This window comes from Sciurus vulgaris (genome assembly GCF_902686455.1).
Source record: "Sciurus vulgaris genome assembly, contig: HiC_scaffold_611_arrow_ctg1, whole genome shotgun sequence".
NCBI classification, from domain to species: Eukaryota; Metazoa; Chordata; class Mammalia; order Rodentia; family Sciuridae; genus Sciurus; species Sciurus vulgaris.
In genome coordinates, this window is record NW_027632409.1 from 9,564,339 (window position 1) to 9,578,547 (window position 14,209).

The following is a 14,209-nucleotide window of genomic DNA, read 5'->3' on the forward strand; positions in this document are numbered from 1 at the left end:
ACAAGTTTTTTGCAAGTGAATCTCTTTCAAACTGAATACTGACACATCTAAAATTCACAGACAAAAGTCATTAGATGAAGGTCAATATTATTACAAACATATATGATACAACTATAAAGGAGCATTTAAAAAGTTTATAGAGATCCAACGTAAAACTACTGCACTTATATGTCCATATAGCCCTGCTCAAAGTTTTGTCTTTTTTTGTCCATTTTCAGGAGGAAACCAAAGGAAGTAATCCCTTTTCAGAACCCTTCCCTAAACTCTGATTTAAAGTGTCGTGCAAGCAGGTGTTTCTCTGAAAGAAAAAAAATCAAAAAAATAAAAGAACAAAAAACACATGGTATTTGTTCCAGAACTTTCTGGGTTGGGAGACCTCATAAAATGCATTACCAGGTTCTTATTCTCTCTGTTCTTTATTGTTATTTCATGATGGCATAAAGGTATCAGGTCCTCAAACTACCTTCAGATTTTTAGTGAAGAACATGGAACAAATTGGTTCTACTACCTTAAACTGAAATTTGGTATTAACAATGCAATATAAACTTGTTTTAAAAGCACCTGTAATTCATTTCTCATTTCCAACCTCTGTCAGAATGTAGTCTTAAATTTAAAAATATCCTGTAAAGGCTGAGTAAAAGTCTAAAGTATTTCTTATTCAATTTGCTTCTTGCTGATTGCTATATAAATCTCAATGAATCTCTTTTCTCTAGTAAATGAGAATTGGAAATAAATGAAAGCTTTCCATAGCTCAGTTTTCAAATATTCTCCTAATCCCTAACTTATCTTACTCCATTTTAAAGTAAGACACTGGGCTAATTTATATAAATGAATGTCAGAAGTGAAATTTAAGAGTTACCTCCCACATGGGAAATGTATTATTTTAATGGCTCTGATAATACACTGATCCCTGTTATAGGGATGGTAAAGTCAGATAGATGCTCAGAAAGGAAATTCATCTTTATATATTAGGGTAAGGTTTTTCCACTAATGAATTGAAGCTATATAGGGCCTACAGATGCCATCACAGATGGTATATTTCAAATTAAATGCAGTAAGTTTGATGACCCATACTTAAGTATTAGTGGTTTCTTACAGTTTCTTAGAGTAGTGGCAACATATATATTTAAAAATTTTACAGAATAAAAATTATGACTGACTTGAAAGACTACAGTGGGGGCTCCTTCCTTTAAGAAATTTTGATTGACTTTTGAAAATGACCAATGTTTCAGATTTAAAATCAGAAACCATCTCTTTCTAAACCTCTAATCCATCTCATTCCTCAACACTAGACAAATTGGCATAAAGGGGGAAATCTTTGGATTTTCTTTCTTTATGGTAAAGCAGGTATTTTGGGGCACAGACTTTGAAATTATGTATGCTTCATGGCCTCTTCTGCTGAAATCCTTTTCTTAGATTCAAACTGTAAAAAATCAAATTACTGCTTCATTAACTTTTACTCTCAGTTACTATAAAAGTCAGAAAAGGACAAATCAGTATTTACAGCATTTTTAAAAAAATCTTGGTTGTTTAATATGAGGACTATTTTCAAGTACTGATTTGGAGTATTTCAGATACACTTGAATTTGAATTGCTATTGAAATTATACAGTAATAATTATATCTCAGTTTCACAATTTCAAGATAATTATGGACCTTAGGTAAAACTTTAGATTCCTCTATTTTCAGAAATGATAAAAAGGGCTGGGGAGATAGCTCAGCTGGTAGCGTGCTTTGCCTCACAAGCACAAGGCCCTGAGTTCAATCCCCAGTACTGCAAAAAGAAAAAAAAAGAAATGATAAAAAATTAAAATATTCAACTTTTGCTCTTACTTTTCTTCATGAATCACCAAGGGCTGGGTGCAATACAGTCAGTGTCCTTATGGCAGATGTTCTTAGTAACCTATCAATAACCACTGTCCCTTTTCCTTGTTAATTGACAGATGGATTATAAATCAGGACTGTTTCTAAGTTTAGGATAATTACAACAGTCCTGCTCCCAATTTCGAGTCTCTCTAACAATTAATGTGCTGGCCAATGAGACTTTGGAAGAAGCCTTTCAGGGGTTTCTATGAAAGCCTAGCTTTCAAAATTTAAGAGAATAAATGTGGCTGGTACTACCCTTTTTCTCCCACTTCTTCATGCTTTGGAGGAAATGTGAGTGGTATTTGGAGCTGCAGCAACCTGAAAGGCAGTTAACCATAAGGTAAAAGAGAATATAAGAGATCGAAAATTTGGAGGACATGGTCTTGACATAGTTGATAAATGCCAACCACTGTTCTTGGTCACAATGAGAGATCCAGATCATTAAAGAAACTATGTAATAAATATAACATATATTGTATAACATATGTATATACATATATATATATATATATACATATATACATATATATATGTTTAACATAAGCATGTTCCTGAAATATTCTGGATACTCCCATAAATAATCATTATCATTCTACATATGAGAAAACTGAGGCTTAATGACATTCCAGAATTACAAAATAAGATGTGACTTACCTGTAGAAATATTGTTAACAACTCAATTCCTTCACAGTCTAACATAGATATAACAATTAAAAATGTGGCACTTTTCATCTTAGCTGATAGAAACTTTTCAGCTAAAACTATTTTATAAATGTTTTTGTTTGCTAAATTTAAATTTCCTAAAAGAGATACTCTTGTTGAATTCAAATAGACTCAAAACTATTTTAGTCTAAAGAGGCTAAACTTGTCATTGCCTTAGGAAGAGATCATAAATAGCATCAATTCAAATTTTCAATGTTCAAGAAAAATATTAAAGCTGTTGAATTTGAGTCATCATTCTTTCTAAAAATCAAGTGACCTCCATAAAGAGAGCTTAATGACTACATCAATTTTCACAGTATTGAAATGAAGGCAAGTGCATAAAGCATCATTTTTCTATCATATGGGTAAAACACAGAAAAGTGTCCCCAAAATATATTAGTGTGTTTCAAGATAAACACAGCGACAAACAATTCAATAATTTTTTATAGCAATGGGTACTAGAAGGTACTAAGCTCAATTTAAATGTGCATAACTTCATAAAACTTCACTAATCAAGACCACCAAGCCAATAGTTAATAAAGAATTCTAATTGTAGTTATGAAATTAACATAACTGGGAATAGTGGAGGTAGGAATTATTTTAATGGTATTATATCTGGTTGACAAATCAGAGGTTCTATCTTTCACTGCCTTTCGCTGACAAAAGTACCATTATAAGTAGAGAAATATTCTTCCCTGAGTGTTCCAAGTAGGTCCCAGGGATCCTGCAAACCTAGACATTCTCCAGACTCTTCCATTCTTCAGCACTTTGCCATTCTGGCACATATCCAGAGGACAATAGGCACTGACAAGATTGGAGCTAATTTCATGGTCAATCTGCTTCACAGGCCTTCAGCCTTCTACACTGAACAGTATGTGTGTATATACATAAAATATAGGAAAATAGGAATTATACTACTTTGGAGAGACCAAAAAGTGACAGCATACATGACTATTCTTCCTAAGAATATCTAGCTGAAAATATCAGGTACTATATAACAATAAGACTTTAAGTACATACAATTATTTTAAAATATTTCTGGTATCAGATATGTTTTGCTATTACTTCCCTAGTTTGAGAAGAAATGAAAGTACAAGAAGTGTGTTATGTTGTAAGCAATGTAAATTTTTTAATTAAAATAGGCAATGTCCTTAATTTGATATTTTGGGGACTCAAAAATTTAATGGAAAATAAAGTCAAGGGGTTATTCTATGTTACTGCAAATATAATGCATTCCACAAATCAAAATATTCAGGCCAATTTTACTGGGAGTTTTAGACTAATCTGGATGCAGCTGTGAGAAGAAATTTCAACTTAACTGCTGACATTCAGGACATTACATTTTGTTGTGGAATCACAGTTTATATTCTTCAAGTACAAATTAGGTCAGTAAAGCTGAACAAAATACATATTGGTCATCTGATGTAAGCATCAGAGTCAAAAGATTACTTATAACACTTCGGTATTTTGTGAGTAAATAGAGAACAATTCTGTAGAAAGCAAAACAAAAATGTATCCTGATCTTTAAGGTACCAAATAAGGCAATAATCAATGCTTTCTTTCTGGGAAAAGAAGCTACCTAGATAAACTGTAAAATTCTAATACCTAAGTTCTACACTCCTTTTATTTACAACTCAATGCTACTTTATACATACTTTACTAATTTTTCCTTACTGAATTGTAAAATTAATATGAAAAAGGAAAGGAGATATTTAATTATATTAGGTTCCAAAACATTTAAGAACTGTGTGTATTATTATTTGTATGGAATTTTTATTGTGGCAAATACTTTAAGAAATTAAAAAGAATCATATAATTTCTCCCCTTTTCAGTTAAAAAAAAAAAATACTTGGGTACATGTTTAATTAGAGGCCGTGGTTTAAACTTTGGAAAGTTTAAGTTCTTGAATTCATCATTTGAAGAAACACCTGGCGAAGTTTCCTGAGATGGAGTTCCTGAATATATATATATATATATATAAATTTATACATATTCATTTAAATTATCCTTATGCACATATATATATATATATATATAGGCATTACTGAGAAAGTGCCTTAGAGAACATTTTACACTTATTAGATATTTTATTTCAACTGAAATTAAAATGATGGAAATTATAAATACTTATGGGTTGAAAGGGGCAAGACAGGAAAGAGGACCAATAAATAAGGAGATTGTTGTGCTAATTTGGGAGATGATGGTGGCATGATCTAAGGAATATGGTAACCGGGATATAGGGAAACAAATAATTCAACACTTTCTAATGCATGAAGCAGAGACAATATGCAGATACAGGGTAGTGTGTGTGTGTGTGTGTGTGTGTGTGTGTGTGTGTGTGTGTGTGTAATAAGGAGGCTCAATGTAGAGACACTATCATCTAGGAGTTTTGTGAATATACAGGAATTTAAGACAGTCCTTCCATTAAAATCTTCTAATCTAGCAAACATTAAAAAATTATGTAAAATCTAATTTTAAATATTAAAATATTATACAGAAAGTAAAATGATATGATTGAAATGGAAAACTGTACAGTGGTTCCTCAAAAAGTTAAAAACAGAATTATTATGTGATTCAACTATTCCACTCCCAGATCTAGACACAGAAGTAGTGAAAGCACAGTCTTGAACAGATATTTGTATGCTCACATTCACAGTAGCATTGTTTACAGAAGTTAAAATACAGAAACAACTCCAATGCCCTTCACAGACATTTTATGGAAATCTCTAAGTTCTGGATTAAGAAATGCACTTTATAGCATAATGAGTGCACTGGCCACAGAGGTATTTAAATAGGGAAATACCAAGATCAACATGATGTTTGAGAAAGATGGTGACAGTATTTTCATTATTGTTTTTAGAACAACTTAAAACTGGTATATTTTGATGAATATTAAATAATGATAAAATAATTTTGCATTTAAATACTGTGTCATTCAAAACTTTTCTGAGTTTTTTTTACATGTTAATTAATTTGGCTTTAACATTATGTACAGAACATTAAAGTAGTTATTGTTAAATATTTACATTTACTTAAATGTGGAATCTAAGGCACAGGCCAGTGATTTGGATAATGAAATTGATATTTAAACATAGATAATCTTGATACCATCCCAGAACTCTTATTCACTGCTTATGCTGTGGCTCTTTAAAATTACAACTCTTTCAAGGTCACTATTAGTATGCCCTGTGTTGTCAGCTACACAATTTCAAAATTATAAATATTGTAATTTTGTATCTGTATATATGTACCACTTGTCAATCTGTGTTGAGTACTCTGCAGAACCAAGAAGTGCATCAGATGGCTAATACCATAGTGTGACAATATCACTTGAGTAGGTCTTGTGGGAACTGACATGGATCTGACTAGTCATTAATAGGGAAAAAAAGCAAAAAAATTAAATATACTGAAATCCATTACAAATATAGAAAGTTTCTTATTTCCTCTCCTCATCATGACTTCATTCACAGGGATACTGAGATGGCTACTCAATGGCTCCTTGAAGTTTCAACAAAATTGATTTTATGAATTCTGCTGAGCACCTGTGGTCTTGGGCCAGCATATCATTATATAATTAAACTAAATAAAAAAATTCTGAAACCACAAATTTTTACCTACTTTTATGTGCTGAATGTACCTGGTATAAGGTGTAGATGTTTAGTTTTTCTTAATCAAAGCTTAAAATGTTTTCCTTTTGTCCATTAGTCAAAGTGAAAAAATTATTTTCTAGCTAAAATTAAATTAATCCAAAATAGGTCAGTGACACTGAGATACAGAATTTTACTTGCCACAGTTATAAGCTCTTATCACCTCTAACCTAATTCTAACATTTACTTGCTATACTATTTTTATTAAATATCCTGAAGTCATTAATCTACAATCCAGTTGAGATTTACTGACAATTTCCTTGCAGAAATCCATTCAGAAAAGGTTTCCATGGAATAGAAATTACAATGTATTCTGTACTCTTCTTGTTACATGGATAATTTTAGAGTAGAGAGACCTCATTGCTTTTGAGTATTACTAATTGCTGTAAATAATGCAAAACATTTTCTATTCCTTTGTCAATTTAATATGGAATATGCTAATTATCCAGAAATGAATACTAGAGTTCTCAATTTTATCCATCATTTGTACTAGTGTTATTATCATCTCTAAAGTTATAAATCCTGATCACTTGAAGAAGGAGCAATTTTGAAAGGTAGATTAAGAAAATAAATTTATTTTTACCATACATTTTAATTCAAATGAGAATTATTTAGGGCTGAGATTACTATTACATGTAATTTTATATGACACATAAATTTATAGATCTGATTAAAATATGAAAAATATCAAAAACTTAAGTCAATACTTTATTACATGGGATAAAAATTGTATAAGCCACACCAGAAAGTTAAATCATGGCTAATGGTAACTGGAACGATGCTGACACCATTTTATTTATTATCAATTTTACTATTAATCTCTCAGCTTTGAGAAACAAGTATAACAAATTATTTTCTATAATATTTGGTAATTAAGATGATGGAAGGTAGTTTTCTGATTTATCTTTCAGATGCTAAGACTGAGTTATATGGAGGAAAAGAACAGAGCTATAAATTTGCTTATCCTACTGCTTTGCAAGTTTCCAGTGGTAGTTGCTCAATTTACTCTCCTGCTCCTGAGAAGATCGTGAACTAGCATGCTTGTCCAAATAGGTTTCTGGTCTACAACCAGAATTTTGGTATTGGTATGAAATAAAATAAATAACCTCTCAAACTCAACTCTCACATGATTCTACACAAGTCAATTTTTATCATTAATGCAAATGACTATATTGTAATCCCTAGACCTCTGATTTTCATTGGTCATGAAAAAAGGGTAGAATTTTCAAAAGGATCAAGAACAACTAACAGTGTAAAGAATCAAACTGAATTGACCTTCACTTACTTGTAGCCCCAAGTGTATTTACTATGCAATAAAATAAATAACAAAAGCAAGAAAGCTGATTATATTATCTCATGGAAAAATAAGAATTTTTTTCTCTCTCTTTTGTTTTTTCTTTTCTTCTTCTTTTATTATTACTTGAGATTTAACCCAGGGTCACTTTACAACTGAGCTATTATTTTGAGTCAGGGTCTTGCTAAATTGTTTAAGGTCTTTGCTAACTCTATGAGGCTGTTCTTGATTTTGCAATCATTCTGTCTCTGTCTCCCAAACCACTGGGTTTGCAGGCATGCATCAATGCACCTGGCAGTACTTAGAATTTCTTATTGACCTGTGAGCAGATAAAATTTGCTTTGCTTCCTTTAAAGAAGTTAGAGGCAAAATTTAAAGCACTCAGAGAATTCCCAGATAAAAGTGGATTTTTGATGGTCCTGGACATTTCTTTTGCATTTCAAATACTCATGAATGTTTCTCTCTCACAGCCATTCATTTTTCGATTATGTCAAAGAATAGTAAATGCAGTTTGACAAAGAGAGAAGGAGGGGTGGGGACAATTAAAAGGGAATTAGTGACAAACTATTTTAAAAAGACTGTATAATCTATGCAAGCAAATGTAAATAATATCTTTTTTGTTTAAACATGGTTGGCCCACTCAGTTCTGTTTTAAGGAAGGAAATAAAAATAGGAATTTATGCTTCAAACAAATAGCAAAATACTAAGTATGTATGCGGGGACACGTGGCTCTCCTTGCAGTGCTTGACAGAGTTCCACTCAAGGATGATTGCAGAGACTCATCCTAAAAGGATTGTAGCCAGATGTATGCCTCCCTAGCTTGGACGTTATTCTGTGGAGATTTCCTAATAATATATTACTCACTTCAGTCTGAGGATCTTGCTAGAGGTGATGGGAATAATTCTACAAATTTCCAGAAAAACATCACGGAGACAAAACACATGTTGAAACCCTGTGATGTTAACCTCACTACAGGAGAATGTTTTTATTATGTTAAAAATCAAACACTGCATTTACTGGCACAGCCAGAACGTGTTGGGGTACAGAAATTTATATATAACAATGTTTCCCAAGTTCTAAACACAAAGCATCTCCCACAGTAGCTACTAGATATGGAAGAGCTTATTTTATCAATGGTAAACCCTGGTACCCCCCTAAAGGCAAGCCCTTAGAGAAGGTAGATATAGATCGCCCCCTTCTCCTACAGGGTGGTTTAATCCAGATGATGGTTTTGTTTATGTGTGGTGGTAAGGTAAAAGAATAAAGCTCCACAACATTCCTTCCTTCCTATAAAGAATATGTCACCCCTATAATAAACATTGGTACATAACAACCATTGGGACCGCTGCCCTCCTGTAACCCTTAACTCAGAAATTTGGATATTAAACAGATGAACCTAGTAGAAATGGTCATGTGAGATTATTTGTCTATCGCTTTATTGCAAAAATAGTAAGAATAGTCTTAGGTCATATAGAGTTTAGATACTAAGGAAATAAGCATTGTATTAGCTCATTGACATAGTTAGATATTCTTAAAATAATTGTGATTAAGTAAGGATAATCTGTAATGTAAGGTTCCATATGCAGTCTGATCCACACCAAAGATGGCCCCTGAGCAGCTTCTTCTTCCCATAAGTCTCGGCTTCCCACCACCTATTTTCCCACCGGCGGCAAGTCGGACCAATCAGAAACCCACACGTCACTTTCTCCCTTAACCCGGAAGCCCCAAGAGTATATATGTAAGCCTCATCTTGTAATAAAGCGGACTTCTCCGGTGACTTGCCAACCGTCTCCATCTTTATTGGTGCCGAAACCTGGGATGGAGTTAGCCTTCAACGGCACTCCGTTCCTCTGTTGGCAGGCCACCCTCGTCCTCTTGCTCTGGCTCTAGCTCTCGACACTCAACACCAGCTTCGAAAATTCGTAAGTTTCCCCCTGGAAGAGCACACCTTACCTCAGCTATACGCGGGAGTACTAGCCGTGACCGTCCGGTAGCCTCCCGATGCTGAGTTAAGGGGGGACAACCTCCCACCATGACCTTCATGGTCACAGTGGAACCCTGTGCCCTTCCATCAGAACACAAAAGAGGCCAATAGAAGACACTTTATGAGGAGTGAGGGGCTTAATCTACCCCCGGGGAACCCCAGTCACCTTTTCTCTCCAACTGCCTAAATCCAGTACTGGTAACCTCATGGCCATCCGGGTTTCTTACCCCTTTGGGAATAGCGATCGAGGTGACGATCTCCATCGCACTTTCCCTTCCGTTCCGTCTCCGGAACCTCCGGATCCTTCTCAAGGCATTGGGGACGCCCTTTACCTTGTAGATTGATCCCCCTCTGGGTCTCTCTTGAGGCATTGGGGACGCCCTTTACCTCGCAGACTGCTCCCTCCTCGCCCGAGGTCTTCCGCTCCCTACACCCTTCTTCCTGCTAACCATGGGGACCTCCCCATCTTCCCCGGTGGCAGACACGCCCCTCCTGTGTCTTCTCAAAAATTTAGGACCTCTTTCCCTTAAGCCTGACATCAAACCCAAATTATTGACAAAATTCTGCACTCAGGATTGGCCCCATTACCCTCTAGATAACCAGAACAAATGGCCCCCTGAAGGCTCTTTAGATCCAAATCTTTTAAGGGACCTTTTCAACTATTGCCAGCGCCTGAACAAGTGGAAGGAGATCTCTTATGTGGAAGCTTTTAGGTTACTATCCCAAAACCCCTCACTTTGCACTACTTGCTCTCCCTTCCAGGCTCTTCTTGCATGTAAGATTGCTTCCCCATTGTCCTCCCCTCCCCCATCCTCCTCTCTTGATTCTTTTGACCCGGCTGATGAGCCTCCCCCTTATAGGGCCCCTCCTCTCAACCCTATAATCCCGGAGCCACCTTCCTCCCCTCTCTCGCCCCCCCCCGCCGCCTTGGCTCCCGCGCCCATAGCTCCTACACCCACCGCTCCGCCTATTTCCTTCAGCCCGCCGCTCATGCGCTCCCATGGACCCCCTCCGGCCCCTCCCACTTTTATGGCCCCATTAAGGGAGGTAGCTGGAGCTGAAGGTATTGTCCGTGTCCACGTCCCCTTCTCCCTGGCTGATTTATCTCAGATGGAGCGCAAATTGGGCTCCTATTCCTCCGATCCTACCACTTACATAAAGGAATTCCAATGGATTTTACAAGCCTACAGCTTAACTTTTAAAGATATATTTATGCTCCTCGCCAACACCCTCCTGACTGAGGAATGGCGATGAGTTTGGGATGCAGCTCAAACTCATGCGAATGAAACACATCGCATAGACCCTACTTTCCCTCTAGGGCCTGAAGCGGTCCCAGAAATCGATCCACAATGGGAATAAAATACAAATCAAGGCATACAAGCCCGAGATAGGTTTTCCTCGTGTCTCGTTGTGGGCCTAAAGAAGGCAGCCCGCAAAGTAGTTAATTTTCAGAAGGTCCAGGAAATTATCCAAAAAAAGGATGAAACCCCCACTGAGTTTCTAGAGAGGCTTACTCAGGCCCTCAGGCAATATACCACACTGGACCCGGACACAGATGAGGGCCGTCATATGCTTATGACTAGTTTCCTAGCTCAGTCCTACCCTGACATTAAGGCCAAAATAAAAAAAATGGAACATGGACCGGCAACTGCTCAAAGTGAGATTCTGTCGCTGGCCTTTAAGGTTTTCCATGGACGAGATGACGAAAAAGAACGCCTAAGGCATAAGGCCAGGCAAACTGATTTACTAATGGTTGCTCAAATGATCAGGGGGACTCCTCATCCTGTTCCCCATTCACAGAAATTCCCGATCCCTACAAGGGCCCCTCCTGGAGCTTGCTTTAAATGTGGAAAAGAGGGTCATTGGTCACGCTCCTGTCCTCAGCCACGGCCCCCCAATAAACCCTGTCCCAAATGTAAACAAACAGGACATTGGGGTTCCGATTGCCCCTTCTCCCGAAGGGGTGAAGGGCCAATCGCTAGAATGCCCCCCTCTTGTCCTCCGATAGTGGGATTGGCTGAAGAGGACTGATGGAGCCCTGGGCCACACCCGATCCTCAATATCACCACTCACGAGAGTAGGGTAACCCTTGTAGTGGATGGCCGGTCTGTCACCTTTTTATTAGATACAGGAGCAACCTTCTCACTTTTGACAGAGTTCCATGGTGCCACCACTCCTAGTTCCACTCCTATTGTCGGGGTAGGAGGGAAACGCATATATCCACTCAGAACCCCCCCACTTCTGTGTCGCCTTAAGAATTCCTCTTCACATTTTATCCACTCCTTTTTAGTCATGCCTCAATGCCCAATTCCCTTGTTGGGACGGGACATTCTTTCCCAATTCAAGGCGTCTATTTCCTTCCCACTTTTCGATGCCTCTACTTCCTTTTTTATGGCCCTATTGCAGGATCCTACCTCCTCACATCCACGAATCTCCCACCCTGTTAATTCCTCAGTTTGGGACATGGACAATCCCTCCATAGCTCAGTGCCCCCCAGTCTCCATCCAATTACGGGACCCTACTAAATTTATTCATCAGCCTCAGTATCCTTTAACCACCTCTACCCTTCTCGGACATGCTCCTATTATTTCTGACCTTCTTCGCAAAGGATATATACGTCCCACTCAGTCCCCCTATAACACCCCCATTCTGGGTATAAAAAAACCCAATGGTTCCTACCGTTTGGTACAGGACCTCCGCTCCATAAATGCCGCTGTCATACCCATCCTCCCTCTTGTTCCCAATCCCTACACTCTACTCTCTCTCATCCCAGCTTCTTCCATTCACTTCTCAGTTTTGGACTTGAAGGATGCCTTCTTTTCCGTACCTCTAGACCCTTCCTCACAGGACCTTTTTGCCTTCACATGGACCAACCCCCACACACGACACTCCGAACAGCTCACTTGGACGGTTCTTCCTCAGGGTTTTAGGGACAGCCCACATCTATTTGGACAGACCCTCTCCCATGACCTCAAAAATTTCTACCCCACTTGTCCTCTTTCCACACTTTTGCAGTATGTTGATGATCTCCTTCTCTGTAGCCCTTCTTGGGATATCTCTCAACGGGACACGGCTGCCTTGCTTAACTTTTTGGCCCAACATGGATACAAAGTGACACCTTCTAAAGCTCAAATCTCAGCCTCCCAAGTCACTTACCTAGGGTTCTTACTCACACCACAACATAAATCCATTACAACTGACAGGAAACAAGCCCTTTCGTCCTGGCCCTTACCTAAAACCAAGGCTGAAATTCTCTCTTTTTTGGGCTTAGCAGGGTATTTCCGTGCTTGGATCCCTAACTTTTCTCTTTTAGCCAAACCCCTTTACGATCTCTCTAAAGGAGACCCAAATGAACCACTCCCCTCCTCCCCTAAAACGCCTTTTAATAACCTACGTCTCAAACTCCTATCCGCCCCTGCATTACACTTACCAGATTTAACAAGGTCCTTTCTTCTCTATGTTCATGAAAATCAGGGACAGGCCCTAGGGGTACTGGGACAAATGCAGGGCCCCACATTTGCCCCAGTAGCCTATTTATCAAAACAACTTGACCCCACAGTAAGGGGATGGGCCCCTTGTCTCAGGGTCCTTGCAGCTGCCCAAAAACTACAGCAGGAAACTTTTAAACTTACTTTTGGAGCCCCCCTTAACTATATGCTCTCCACACCATCTAAAGGATCTCCTAGCTTACAAGTCCCTGCATACTTTACCCCCCCCTCACGAGTTTTAGCCCTAATTACTTCCTTTTTAGAAAACCCTTCTATATCCTTCCAATCCTGCTCTCCTCTCAACCGAGCCCCTCTTCTTCCTGTTCACCCTACCCCAGAGCCTCCACTTCACAACTGTCTAGAAACATTACAATCCTTAACTCATTCTCCCTCTACCATTGTCGAGGGCCCCTTACCCCATGCGGATCACAATTGGTTCACGGATGGATCCTCATATAGAAGTCCAACAGCCCCCAAAGCTGTTTATGCCATAGTCTCCCTAACAGCCACTATAGAAGCCCAACCTCTCCCTCCGGGTACCACCAATCAGCAAGCTGAACTTATCGCGGCAACCCAAGCATGCATTCTGGCCGAAGGTAAAACCCTAAACTTATACACCGACTCTAAATATGTGTTCCACACACTCCTCTCCCATTCGGCAATATGGAAAGAGAGAGGATTTATGACAACTCGTGGGAACACCATTACCAATTCTGACCTAATTCACAAGCTATTACAAGCGTCCCAACTACCCACGTGGCTCGGAATTATCCACTGTAAAGCCCATAAGAAGGACAACTCTCCTTCTACACAAGGAAACCGATTAGCTGATGCAGCTTCCAAGAACGCAACATTTAGCAAGTCATCTGAGACCCCACCCCCCATTCTTCACTTGTCCTCTCCCAGTCCAATCCCGGACAAGAAACTTCTCTTTCAAATGCTGCATGACCTGTTTCACTCCAGTCCTCAAAGCCTGTCTCGTTTCTTACAATCCTTCTTTCCTCTCACATCCCAAGATAGAGAAATGCTAAAACAACTTTCTCAAATTTGTGTTATATGCCAAAGAACCAACCCTAACACCACTACAGTTCCTTACCCATATCCCTCACATCAAGCCCGCGGTTCCATTCCAGCGGCAGACTGGCAAGTTGATTTCACACACATGCCTCCTGTTCGCCGACACCGGTACCTCCTAGTTTTCCTAGATACCTTTAGTGGCTGGATTGAGG